Raw genomic sequence first — 14,196 nt, 5'->3', positions numbered from 1 at the left:
CACTATGGAAAAAAAACTTTGCTTTGATGGAGTACAGGCAAAATGACCTTTTCTGTCTTGGCTCTTTGAGCTTGGGCTTATGCCAGTGGAAACACTTGTTTATGTATTTGTATTATAGAGCTAGTCATACTGTTTTAAAAGACTTAGTTTAAAATATTTTAAAAGATTTTTAAATATTAGTTTTAAAAATCTCTGTTAATGACAGCATCCTAAAATTTTTATATGATACCAACATAATAAAATCAAATAAATTTATTTTTTAATATTTATATTAGAAATCTCACAAAGAGACAAAGAGATTATCAAGTTTTTAAACTTGGCAGGGAGGCTGAGAGTAGAGATGAACTTGTTTGTCTTTGCCCTTTGAAATAAATTTTCCAATTCATATTTCCTGAGTGACTCCTATTTGTAAGAGACCAAGCCTCAAACTTCAGATTAAAATGTATTGGAGCATTAAGTTTGTTTACATCAAAGTTGTTTGGGGGTGTGTGTGTGTGTACTTTTTTGGTTGTGTTTTGTTTTTGTTTTTTTTTTTTTTTTTAATTCAAGAGCATTTTATGGTGGGGAGGATTATATGATGATTGCCTTGTACTTCAGGGACAAGGACTGTATTCAGTGTGCCTGTTAATTTGATTATAAACCTGTTTGCTTGGTTTGGATTTTTGACTTGACATAAACAAAATAGTGACAGCAAAAGCAACTTGGTCAAAATCAGGACAGCATTCAGTCTTTTCCAGCTGTAGTTTGTTTTGGTTTATTTTATTTTTGTTTAAATACTTCAGCATCTGGATATTACTTTCCAGAAAATGCTCTTTTATCTGTTGTGGCTTTTAATGCTGTTGGAGTTCATACATAGCTCTGCCTATGAGAATGGGGTGGGGAAAAAGCTAGAATTAACTTGCTGGTTTGAGTTTTACCTTTCTGTAATCCACATGCTCAGCCTATTCAGACTGTATAAAATGTAAACCTGTGCTGAAGTTTAGGTAGTGCTGAAATGCAGATGATTTATTTAGTAACATTTTATCATTGGAGTGTTGCATTTTGATTAAACAACTGTTCAAGGTAAGGTACTTGCCCCAGTAGAAGCTGAGAATTCAGCCTATCAGTTAGAAATTAGTTTCCAGAGCAACATAAGGTAAATCCAAGTATAGCAATGAGAAGGATATGAGAAGTTTCTGCAGGTACTCTATCCTTCCTAACCAAGCTATAAAACTGTACAAGTTTGCTTGAAATTGTTGTTCACAAAAACTTACAAAATATTGGTACAAATTTTACCAAACCATCAATAATGTTCACACAATCTTTTTGAGAGGTTGGTATGTTTCAGAGCATGTAATCTTTGGGAATTTTGTCCTGGGTGATTCACTCAGTTTACTTTAATTTCCTGATTCATTCTGCCAGACAGTAATTGTCTGTTTCTACTCCAGTGACCCCAGCTTCTCCTATTTACTCTGTTCCCTACTTTTCTTCAGCAATTTTAAGTATCTTCATCTCTGCATGTTGCTTTTTGGAGACAGCTCAAGCGGCCATGCTTATCAGAGAGTGGAGATTCAGCAGTTTTTAAAAAACTGGCGTCTTGTAGAATTTCCGGGCCTGGCATTTGCCATCATTAGTGATTTCTGATGTCGCTGATGGCATTCCTATAGCTATTTCTACAAAACAAACTGTATGCTCTTTTGTGGTTTGAGAAGCTTCTTTTGTTTATGGCGATACATCTAAGTGCTCACTCATCTGTTAGTTTGGAGTAGCTATGGGTATTATCTATTCACAGATATACTGCTATCCCTGCACCAATGGTACCAAGGAAGGGGAGCACTGAGAATGGCTGAACCAAGTGCTCTGAAGACTGCTGCAGATTTCAGGTGCTAGTTTAGAGAAAAATGGGTTTTATACACGTATGTTTCATCTTGGCAGAAACATTTGATTCAGGATTTTGGTTTTAATGCTCCTTACCTAAATGAATAAAACAGAGCTCTCACTATAGTAGTCCTACAAATCATGCCTTGGGTGATTAAGGGTGAAGATTCTGCTCTGGCATAGGTGGTTTCATGATGTTTCCATGAACTGTTCCACATGTCTGTTCCACTGTGGCCAGAAAACTTCATTTGGTGTAATCAAAAGAGCATACACTTATCCCAATTTCCATTGTTTTGACCATTGTGGAAAGGGTGAACAATGGCTCTGGTGCTTTTATGTCTCTTGAAAGAATTGGCTGGAAATACAGAGAAGTAAATGACACTTTATATATGGAGTGTAGTAAAATCTGCGTGTGGCCGAGAGCCAATGCATGTAGCTTTATTCCTTCTTTCTGTGGTCTTTGGCATAACAGGAATCTCATCAGTTGTCTGTATGGAGGTAACCTTACTGTATGCGTAGCAGTAAGTATAAACCGTAATACTGGAAGTTAGGAAAGTACAAGAAATATTATGGTTTATTTGTCTTGGAGTTTACTACACAACAATAGGCACTAGTGGTAATAGTAGTGCTTTAAAATGCTTGTAAGCATAGCACTTGATGTCTACCATCATTGATCTTTTAGTTTTAGCCCTGTGATGTTCAATTTTCAACATTGCCATTGCTGGTCTAATTAGGAAAATAAAATTGCTAGTTAGAGATACTGCACCTGCCTAGTACTCCAATGGGTGTTACTTGCAGGATCTTGTCACCTCGGTTTAAATGGGAGATAAATGTTAAACTGGAATCGTGTCTAGCGCCTGCAGTGCAGTGAAAAGAATTTCGTAGCATGATGGGGTCCTCTCTGCCCTACCCCTTGCCTTCCTGATTTCTGCTTTTGTAGCACCATGTTGATGAACTTGCCCATGGAAAGGGAAGTCTTCCAAATTCAAAACCAGCTTTTGATTGTTTTAAAACTTTTTTAATGGTTTGAAGTAGATTCTGAGACATCCAGTTTCTAAACCTACTTCAAGTGGAAGGTAGTTGGTCTTCAGAAACTGATATCCTTCTCTGTTTAGTTTTTTAATACAAGCCCACACAGAGGAAGCAGAGAACAGAAGCTTATTGAACACTGTGAGTCTTCCCTTTCAGTGACAATTACAGAAACCTCTTCTGCTAAATAACTGCTGTTGATGTGCTGTGAAAATTCAGTGTCCAATAGCCCTCAAAATTTCTCTTTTCTGTGCTTGTGAGGTTGTGTAGAGACTTTACATTTGGCTCTAGTACAGCCAGTAATGGCATACATACCAAGATTTAACTTTGGAGGTTAGTGGTTTGGTTTTTTTTAAGTGGGTGCGTATTCAGCTTTTCATATTAAAGCAGAATGCTTGCTACAGAGTTTCAAATCTTTCCAAAAGCTGATTTGTCTAAGTCAGAGATGTGTCCAAACCAAGATTTATAAAGGCAACTGATCAGTTGAAAGGCAACTGATCAGATTGGCAAACAAAAATAGCTTTCAGGAATACCAGCCCTTTTTTGTCTGTTCCAGCTACCACTCAGTTCAATAAACTGCCTTTTCCTGCAGAATTTACTTGCTTCCATTAGATTCAGGTTCAGAACTTCACTGCTACAGTATAGAAATAATATGGGAATGTTACCATGTGGGAATAGTTTACATTGCTGGTATTAAACGTACGCCACATTATCATTATTGAAAATTGCCAATTGTTTGCATAGTGATGAGATGTACTTAGGTGAAAAAGTTTTAGAAGCAATGCAACTACATGTTGATTCAGTATAAATAATAAGTTCTACAGTGTTCATTAGGAGGTGATCATTATGCTTAATATGGAAGCATATCTTCCTGCGTAACGCTTCTCACTTTTTATGGGTAAAGAATTGATGTCTCTCTTGTGGCATGTTAAGACATTCCCTGAGTTAAACCTGTGTTGGTTTTTTTTCCCCTAGTTAACTCTTACTAGTATTGAGATTTGAGTTTTGCATTTGTGTTTAAATTTAGAGTTCTACATAGTAATGCTTTTTTAAATTAAGATTTAGGCTCCAGCATTTTCTTTTAAACAAGAAATCTCAGAATTGGTAGAGACTCTGCAAAGTAACCCTTGTAACGTGTCAGACTGTTGTTTTCCCATCTCCTTTTTTCCATGACTGCTGCATGGAATCTGGGCTGATGCTAATCTAGAAGGACAGTCACACCTCATGAAAGAATCATCACTGCTAATCAAATCAGAGTGAAAACCCACCACTCTGCATCAGTGGAGACATTTCATGTGCTGAATATTTCATGTACTGGGGGCTGTGGCTGTAGACAAAACCCTCTCAACAGCTCCTTGTTGCGTGCAAATATTTACTCAAACACTCTGGCGTGGTTGAACTGGTGTGCAGCCACACCAGGAAGCCTTGAGTGATCCTTTTAAGTAATGGTAATTACATATGACTCCACACATGCTAGGTCACAGTGGCTTGCAGACAGCCTCTTGCTTTGTCAAAGCTCCCCTTGCCTGCATGATTAAGTGGGCAGCGTGCCACAGGAAATTTTATGCATACAGGATGACAAATGTCTGTTTTGGCTGCTGAGAATTGAACTCAATTGTAGATCTGCAGAAACATCAAAACACAATCAAGGGCTGATATCAAACCCGTGAGCCAAGAGAATTCCTCAGGCAAGAAGGGTTGAACTTGAAAGTACAAGAAGAGAGCGCTTTAGTTTGTACACTGGTGCATCAGTTTGTTGTTGCTGACTTGTTACAAGGAGGGGTGGAGGAAGTAACAATCCAGAAAAATGTGTGTGTCTGCCTTTCCAGTTACTCTTTACATTAGAGTTGTAGTAGTGGAGTGGCAGAAGAGCAGAGCAATACAAAACAGTAGGTTTGCTTTCAGTTTTTATATTTAGCCTTTTAATTTTTTCTTTACAGTATACAATAGTTGATCTTGGGTATCTGTAGTGAAAAGCGTGCTTGCTTCTTGTTTACCCTCATAGTATCTCCTTGTGACATCAGGAAAAACTCCGTGTTAAAAATAGTGGTACAAATGCTCTACTCAACCTGCTGCTTTTGCAATTGCTTGATCTTATTTGACTGTTTTAAAAAGCTGTCCTATTTTGTTGCTTGCATGTTGCTCATATTTGGTACTATGATAAGTGATGACACAAGGGGTAAGACTGTAGAATCAGATTCATTATGTATCTCCCAGTAGAGGTAAGGGTTGAATTTATGTTATTTTTCAGGCCCTAGGTCTATACAACCAGAGTCCCATAGGTTAACACGTGTGATGGAATCCACTTCCAGGCTGGAAGCAGGCTGTAAGTTTGCAACACAAGCACATCATCTTTGAGTGGAGAATAGTGACTGTGTTCCTTTGTTCTGTGTGAGTGGTGGCAAAGGTTAGTTTTGGCTAGTGGATCCTACATCAAACTTACCCTGTGGTCTTAATTTTAACTACAGCATTTCTGCATCAGTATTTCTGGTGCTTGCTTACAGCCTTACAAAGTTTATAGCCCTTCCTGAATACGAAATGAAGGGAGGGAGACGTCCTGTAGAGCTGGTCATGTGTCCTCTTCCCTCTGCTTTTGTAGTAATACTACACCAAAGGTGGGGACAAAATACTTGCTTGACAGATGTGCTTGTCAAATAATAAGAATTATTCCTAAGCAGGAGTTCAGGAGTTGTGAAAAGAATGTGTGGAAGGAGTTATTTGCTGAATTTGGACAGTCTGTGGAGCTGGTCGAATAATGAACTGCTGAAAGGAATTTGAAGCAAATGTCAATATTTGTCAGATAAATTGCTTTCAATAAATAATTTTTTCCAGGCTCTAGCCATCCATCGGGAGACTTGGTGATAGTGGCTCTAAAGCAAAGACCTTCATAAGGAGTACAGAAGCACTATGTGTAGGGATGCTTCCAGAGGCAGTCTCCGTAGAGGGGCAGAATTCCTCACAAGGCAGACAAGAGTGCAGCTTCTGCCCCGTCTCACTTGTACGTTCTGCCATACAGCTCTGCTCAAAGGAAGGAAGGAAAACTGTAGTTGCTTCCATCCCAGTTCATTTGAGTATCCACAGATTCTTTTGAGTGTTAAGGCTGTTTCTGTGTTAAATACAGAGGATTAAAACCAAAACAATTTTATACTCTGTGCGCCCTGTTTCACCTGCAGTGTCCAGATAAGTAATAAGCAGAAACATCTATAACTGGTAATAGTGGCCATAACTGTTTCAGTATAGGCTGGGGGCACATTATTAACCCTTTGCAAGTAAAACTGTCACAGCCTAAAAAAGAACATCAAACTATAAGCAAACAAAACATGAAGAATAGCCCTGCAAATACACAAAGCAAGCTCTGAAAACAACTTAGCTTTCTTCCAAGACCAACAGATTTACTTTCTGGATGTAAATGGCTAAATTTGTCACATTCCCAGGTGCTGCCTTCCAGTGTGCAATCTGCTTTTGCATGCAACACCATAAATGCTACTTGCCCCAGGCTTACGGTCTTGAGTTTTTCTTCCCACTGCCTGGATCCATAGTGGTAGAGTGAAAATCTGGTGATACTGGATATGTCCTTCCTCAGGTGTGATCAGTCTTGAGGTTTATCATTTCACAAAGAGTGTAGCTATGGAAATTAAATTTCGTGTTGCAAGCTGGACATTCAGATAGCAGGGGTTTTTTCCTAGGAATAACTGATTTTTGAATGACAGAACTCACGATCCACTACATGCATTTGTCTTATCCTTAAATGCTTTCTGTGTGAAGCAGAACACTTTGTAAGATGTAAGCATGATCGTTTCCCACTGTAAGGAAAAGGGCATTTGTAAAGAAATACTTTTTCTCAATGTGTAATGTGTATACTCATGTACAATATTTTATCACAAGATCACAGTGTTACTTGATGTGGCTTTACTATGTCTCCTTCTGGATGGATTTACACGATGTCAGCCTCTTCAAACTAGGTTGAATCTGAGACAACTGGTGATTTAGGCCTGGTGAGTAGGCCTCTGTTCTCCTTGCTGTTCAGAAATATCAATCAAAAAAAAGCATCTTGAAAGTTGCGTATTGTATCCTTTTGAAGAAGCTGTACTTTTGAGGAAGCATGTAAACTGCTGGGCAAGCAGCCTGACATGCTGTTAGGCTTTTTGGAGAATTTCTTACATTGTGACCTTTACTATTTTGGATTTAATAAAAACAAATCCTGATACTTACTGCAAGCATTCACAGCATCGCATGACATGTAAGAAATGACCGTGTTGCTACTCTGAATGCTGAGTGGCTACATGGAGTCACTTAATACAACTTTCTTTAGAATTTGGCTCCTTGCCATAAGCTTAGTACCTGAGCAGCAGTGAGTGGTGGTTAAAGTAAGAGTATGATTCTCCAGACAATATCACACACAACAAGTCTTCTTATTTCCATGCTTTTTTCTTCCATGTTTTGCTGCTTCATTATGGGTCATAAAAGTATCTTAGCCTGGAGGGTTTCAGCTGCATTTATCTGGACTTTTGCTTGAGTAAGACAGCAGGGATATGAGTAAGAATTGCAGAATGTTATCAGGTACAGGGAGAGAAGCCAAATTATCTATTTTTATTAAAGGTTTTTTAAATGTGAAAAGGAGTGTTCTGTAGTCCTTATTGTACTGCATTGTTGCAAGTAAAAATGTATGAGATGCAAGGAACTTAAGTCTATGGTTTTCCAGCTGTTTTCTGGCTGCCTAAAACAATATTGTATGCCTGCACTGATTTTTCTGAAATAATGTAGTTACAGTTTCTTGGGAAATGTGCATTGATGAAATCTTATTTATGCCTAGAGTCTTATAATCAGGAAAAAACCCACCATAATGTGTTTGCATTATAAGTGTTTGCCCTGATCTTCAGTGCAAGGTCACTGAGATTCAAACCAGTTGTTATGTTAGGAACTTACTAGGTCTTTGATAATGGCTTGTGTACATACCACATCTAGGCTGCTTATGTTCTAAACTTCAGCTAATTTTGAGAATTGGGAATTACAATGGTTGTCAAATTCATTCAAGAAACGTGGACTAAAACCTGGAAAAACCTGTATTTTTTTCTTCTTGCTCAACTTACCTAAAAGCACCTTCACCTGTTCTGATCTTAGAAGTGCAGAGTAAAGAACAGTATTTGCTTGCTGAAAATCCAGGAAACACTGAGTCGTCAGTCCTGTTGACATCTGCCTGCCCTTATGTGCTTTAAAAGTTGGATAAGGGAATGGGAATGTATTGTGCTCCTCTTGTTTTTTAATGGGAATATCTCAGAAAATAAATTGCTTTCTCCACCCTTTTTCTATGAGGAACATAAGGATAATTCAGGCAGAATCAGAATAGAAGCTTCAAGTAATTGAAGTTCTGCTTTATCTGGTTTTGATTCGCTAATGGACCTTCATCCCCAAAAGACTGAGATGAGATGGGTATGTTCTGATTAATGTGGACTATTTACCATTTCTGCTGATAAGCTGGGAGGATGCATTAAATCTGCCTCAGCAAGTGGCAGTGAAGTTTCAAATGGTAACGAGGCCAGCTGCATCTTTCTTTGACTCCTGAAGGTCAAGCATTTCTAAATCCTTTCCCAGCTTATAAATAAGACTGCTGATGTGATTCAGTTAGTTACGGAAACTGTAACCTCAAGGATATTTTCAGCCTTTTGTGTTGGTGGAAATACTTCTGGCTGTATTTATAATGATATTCCAGATAATACTTTCCAGTGTTTTTTGGACAGTAGCTCATGTCAAGGCAGAGACATATTTTGAACGAGTAGCAAGACTGCCCAGATCTTAAACTGGAAGTTGGAGTTAGAGCAAGACTCAAAGGTGACAATTACATGAGGAAAAGGTGGGTCAAAAGCCCTCAGCTTCCTTAGGCTTGTGCATTTCAGACTCTGTGGTTCGGTGCTGCTTGTGCTTGGTCTGAGGCAGAAACAGAAATGATTACTTGGAAGATTACCCCTTGATATGCCTGTCAAGGTTAAGATATTTAGCTTTATTTCCCCGCCCCCCCGCCCCTTTTTTTTTTGTCCCCAGTACTGTTGAAGAGCTGTATAAAATTTAGATCTCAAACGCACTGGAGTATAATCCCCATTTGAGAAGAGAGGGGAGGGAAATGCCTACTACATTACTGGTTAAAAAGAGAGAGAGTAAGAGCAGGGTCAGAGTTGCATGTAAACCTTGTAGCCACTTTCCTCTGGTGGTGTTACCTGTGCCAGTGTCACAGCCCGGAATGTCAGTCTCATGCTTGCAGGACTGCTGCTGCTACTGGGGGACTCAGTGTGTGGAGCAGTGGTCGCTATCCCCCTACTTTTTTGTATATCTAGAGCAGCAGTTTTGTATTTTACAGCTCTTGTCTGAGCTTTTGTTTCCAGTCTTATACCCTTTCTACCCTGGCCCCAGCTACTTCCATTTCCCTGGTGGCCAGTGAACTCTGTCAGCCCCCTCTGACTCTTCCCCTTCTGCTGCTGCCTGTGCCAAAGCTGAATATTACCTCCTCAAGGACGAGAACGGTTTCCTTGGAAGGACTCCGTTGTCTCCGCAGGACTGAGAAGCCTTTAGCTGATCCTGAGTAACGGCTTGTTTATTCGGCCCACGGATGATGGCTGTGCTTACCTTAGAGATGTGTGTACTGCAATTACTGTTGCAACTTCAATGGTACAAACTACCTTGCTCATAAAATACTGGTGTACTTGCTCTATTGTAAAGTATTTTTATGCTAACACTTCAGAGAACTTAATCTGATCAGTAAAACTTCTTACTTCACTGCAGATTCCTTCTTTTGGAGTTTGCCTTAGTGCCATGTTACTCCTATGAAGGTACTCTAGCATTTGAGGCTTTAAACAAAAGATAAAGTATGTGGCTGTGCAAAGGTGGTCAGTGTTACTGACAGAGCTGCCAACCTTTTCCTGAGCAACTGTCTCACTTTTTATGTGAGCTACTTTCTGATCTGATTTGCATATTAAAAATACTTTGAGGATGTCCCTGAACATCAGATCATGTTCATTTGCATACAGGGCAACAGTCAAAGTTAGTTTAGGTTAGTGCTCTGTCTTTGGTAGTGGCTAGTACTACATTTATGAAGAAAGATTAAAAGAATCACAAAGATGTAAGATAAAACTACCTCTGTGGTTATATCTCACTTGGATCTCTAATAAGTAGGCATGTATTTGTTGTGTGATGTGGGAGGCATTTACTGATCCATCCACAAAATATGTTTGGCATCAGTTGTAACTCTGGAGAATTTAGTTATTTCTTCTGTGTATCATTCCCTTTTAAATAATGGTAAGCTCTTGTTTCTGTATCACGGAGTTCAAGCTACATGTTGAATGAAAGCACATTTCCTTTTATCATTTACAAAACGTCAGTTTATCATGTGCAAGGTCTTTTCTGTATAGAAGAAATGAGTATTTTAAAGTGGTGCCTTTACAGAGGCACCAAATTTATCAGACTAAGGTGTGGACAGACAATTGTGTAATTGAAATCATCTGGAGTTAGAGTGGAAATTTGGTTTGCTTCTGGGATTTTGGTGTTGCTATGGGACCGAGAATACTGTGGCTTCTTTTAATGGAAGTGTTGTCATTATAAAGGTACAGAGATTACAGCTGTGTAGGTTGTTTTTTTATGCCAATTCCAAATAATGCCTTTCTATCCATAGTAATTTCAGTCAGATATTCCAAACTCTAATTTGGGTGGGGGGATCTATTGCTGGTATTTTTAAAATCATGTTGCATAAAAAGTTAGTTTTTGCTAATGCACCACTACAAACAGTGAATGCCTGGACTGTTGAATTTCCTGAACTTTCACTGAAGAAGAGTTAAATTTTCTGTGGTTTTGCATGTTATATATTACTGAAAAGTCTTTCATGGACTTGAATAGGAAGTCTGTATGATTGGGGGTCTAGAAAGACTTCAGTAAACTTCAGGGGTGAGCTGACATGACATGGGTTCTCTTCACAGTAAGGTTTTGCCTTGAGCTTTGTAGCAAACTTGACAAACTGTATGTCAGAAGAGCATGAGAGAAGTATACATCAGTAGTTTGGTTTTCTGAAAGCTATTGGTACGACAGAGAAACTTACAGCTGGTTTTCAGATACCCAATGACAGTTTTCAGCGTTGACTGGTATGCCAGCACTCCTCTGGTCCTTCAGTTGTAAAACAGGAAGGAAGAGGGAGGAAAAGCCCCGGATCAAACTGGTTTTCATTTGCTTCATCAAAGTGAACTCAAATGAGTAGATTCCTGTTGTCTTTTATTTTGTAACTTGTTAATTTTTGAGAGATCTCCTGAGGAAATATGTAAAATTTGAGGCATGGGAAGCTGTTCTGAGATCTGCAAATAAGTGATGCTTTCATCTTGCAGCAAAAAATCCTGACATACTGATGTATGACCAAACTGATGTGCATCCAGCTACTGTGAAGCACAAGGCTTTGTGGAAAGCCGTTCAAAGCACACTAAAAAGACACCTGCTGGTCAGCGCTCAGATTTAATCAATTGGCCAAGTCATTGTTGCCGAGTTCCTGCTGTGTGCACATTCTGTAAGCCATCCTGGCCAAAACTGGGATTGTCTTTACTCAGCAGGCGTTTTGCCAGCAGAACTGAATGGCAAATATCCCCTCAAGCAAGTCATAGATGTCCTAGTAAATGTCAATGACCTATAATGTATGGATATAGTTAATTAATCATTTGGTGCTAATAACACAATAGACCTTCAACTGAGCTACTAAAAATGTGGTTTTGTAAGGCTGACTGTATGCTTCTGTATAAATTACATAGATGGTGGGTCAGTGTGAGGTCTGTGCCCTGTAGAGCACATGTGAATTCATACAAAGCTTTTCTTTTGGTCCAAGGAATTCAGTCACTTGGAAATTAAATTCAGAGCCTGTGCTACAAAGATTGCCGATGTTCCCTGGCTTACAGAGAATCAGACCAGGGCCAGAGAGAGAAACCCTGCTGGTGTACCATGTTATGCTATGGAAGACAGTGTTTGCAGGTGATAAAGGATTACTAACTATAGCTGGAGAGACAAGGGGACTAAAGTGCCTACAAATCACTGGCTCTGAATTGTATGTAAAGAGACCAGTGCACCATGTCCACATGTTTATAAGGAAGGCAGTGCAATTTTGAGATGAAGATCCTTTGTTTTAAGAAACTAGGAGTTTCACAACGAAATCTGCAAGATGCCTGTGGTCTACCAAGAAAAAGCAAAATGAATCACATAGAAATGTTCAGTGTAGGCGATGTAAATAATCAGATAAGTACAAAAAAGAAAAAAAAATGCTCAAGCTCATAGCACTTGGGAGAAAAGCAGACAGCTCCCTTAATTTTGGTGGTAAATCTCTTCTCTTGATATTTTTTTATTTCTTTTTTTTTACCACTGTGATTGACTCTTCTAGGTTGTCGGTGTTGGGTTAGTGTGATTGGATGTATGGCATGGCATTTGTGCGAGGCAAATGGGCATTTAAATTATGGTATTTATGTTTGTATCTATTCATAGACAGTTACACTGTTACATGTCATGTTATCTTGGTTTACTATGGACTCCCTTTGTAATGACCTGCTACACTGGATTTTTGAGTAGATGGGGGGGTGGGGAGTGGAACTGTACAGGCGCATGTATGTCAAGATACAAACCGGCTGCCTTCATGATAAGGTCCCAAGCCTGATTTCTTACAGTGCTGAGCTTGGTGACTGCATTACTTAAGGTAAGAGAGGCAGATGAGGGAGGGTTGGTTTTTCTCCCTGGACAGTTTGCATATTATCTTATTTGTTGATTTTGCCAGGGAGGCAGGAATGTGCACAGAACATTCCTGTGCTCTGTCTACCAGATTGTCTGCTTGTGGTCACAGGCAAGCGAGCAAAGAACACGACAACACCCTGAGGATGGGGTGAAGAACACTGGGCTGTGGGCCACTACTGAGCAGTGGAGAGGCAAAGATTGTGTTTAATTGTTTTTTGCCATGCTGGTTTTCAGGGTTCTGTGCAGGACTCTTTATGTGATGTGATGAACTGTATCCACACTGCTTCCAACTACCAGTCCACCCTTCTCACTCCAGTCTTTATTGTATCCTAAGACCAGTTGACTCCTCCGAGCCTCTCCATCTTCCTAAAAATGCAGGGTAGAAATGCAACTCATGGAGATGAGAACTGATGTTTTTGTCACTTTCTTAGTGGTATACTATTTTAAATGTACTGTGGAAAAGAACAAGGCATACAGCTGCCCATTGGGTGCATGAATTTTGCTGTCATTAAATGTTGAGATAACTGAAAAAGAGCTGTCAGTCATTTCTGTGAATACATGTAAAATGTCACTGGGTGTCCATGTGGATGTGATCTTCCCTTTAACCCCCCAAAATCAAGCTTCTGATACTCTGCTGTATTAGATGATTATGGATGCTGCAGCAGATCTTTTCTTCTCCCGGTTGGCAAGGAAGAACACTTATGTGGCCTGGGGCTGTAATGTGCCAGAAGAATTGGAGACCAAGATGAGGCAAGACCGCCTAAAGTAGATTGTGTGCACACCATGCCTTTAAAAAGCAGGAGACCTATTTATGGGGAACGAAGGATAGTTAAACCTGTTGGGCCAGATGTTGATGCTCTCATACACCTTTGTACAGAGGAGTGAATTTACATAAGGGTGAATGCAGTAGGGATCAGGTTTGAGAGTTTTTTTTTCAGTATGCGTAGTGTCTGTTATTAAAATGTATTTCTTTAGTTGTCAAGTGATTTCCTCATTTTGTAACTGGAGTTAGCTCCTGTCAGAACTGTTATGCAATTATATTTTATGTCTTTTACAAAGATAGACTGGTAAAAATTGAGCCGTACAATTATTTTGGGACTTAACTTTCCCTTTTCCATCTTCTGGTGATCTAAGCTCTATGAATGTTGGCTGTTAAGTGCTATATTAATTAAAGCTAGGCAGTACAAAACATCTGGTGTATTTTTATGTAGCTATTTCTATATTACAAAATGTAAATGTTTCTTCAAATTAATACTTTTCTGCAAGCCAGAGACTGCACATACATAGCTAATCTGCTGTACTTTTCAAATTCAAGTAATGGCTGTGGGAACCCTATGGCTTCTTCCTGCCAGTTCCAAGAGTTCATGTCACTGTTTCTTTTTCCCAGATTGAATTTGTAATCATGGGTAAATGCAGACATATGGCTGAGGTTAACTTAGCCTGATCTGTGAAACTTACCTCTCAGAAGTCATTTGACTATTGAGATTGTCTTTTAGCTTTTTAGATTGTATAGTGAAGAGATGATGTCAGCGTTACACTTCAGAAACCTTCATAATGACAAATGAAAGGAGT

This window comes from Mycteria americana, chromosome 1 (assembly GCF_035582795.1).
Source record: "Mycteria americana isolate JAX WOST 10 ecotype Jacksonville Zoo and Gardens chromosome 1, USCA_MyAme_1.0, whole genome shotgun sequence".
Taxonomy (NCBI): domain Eukaryota; kingdom Metazoa; phylum Chordata; class Aves; order Ciconiiformes; family Ciconiidae; genus Mycteria; species Mycteria americana.
This window is presented reverse-complemented; position numbering follows the sequence as displayed.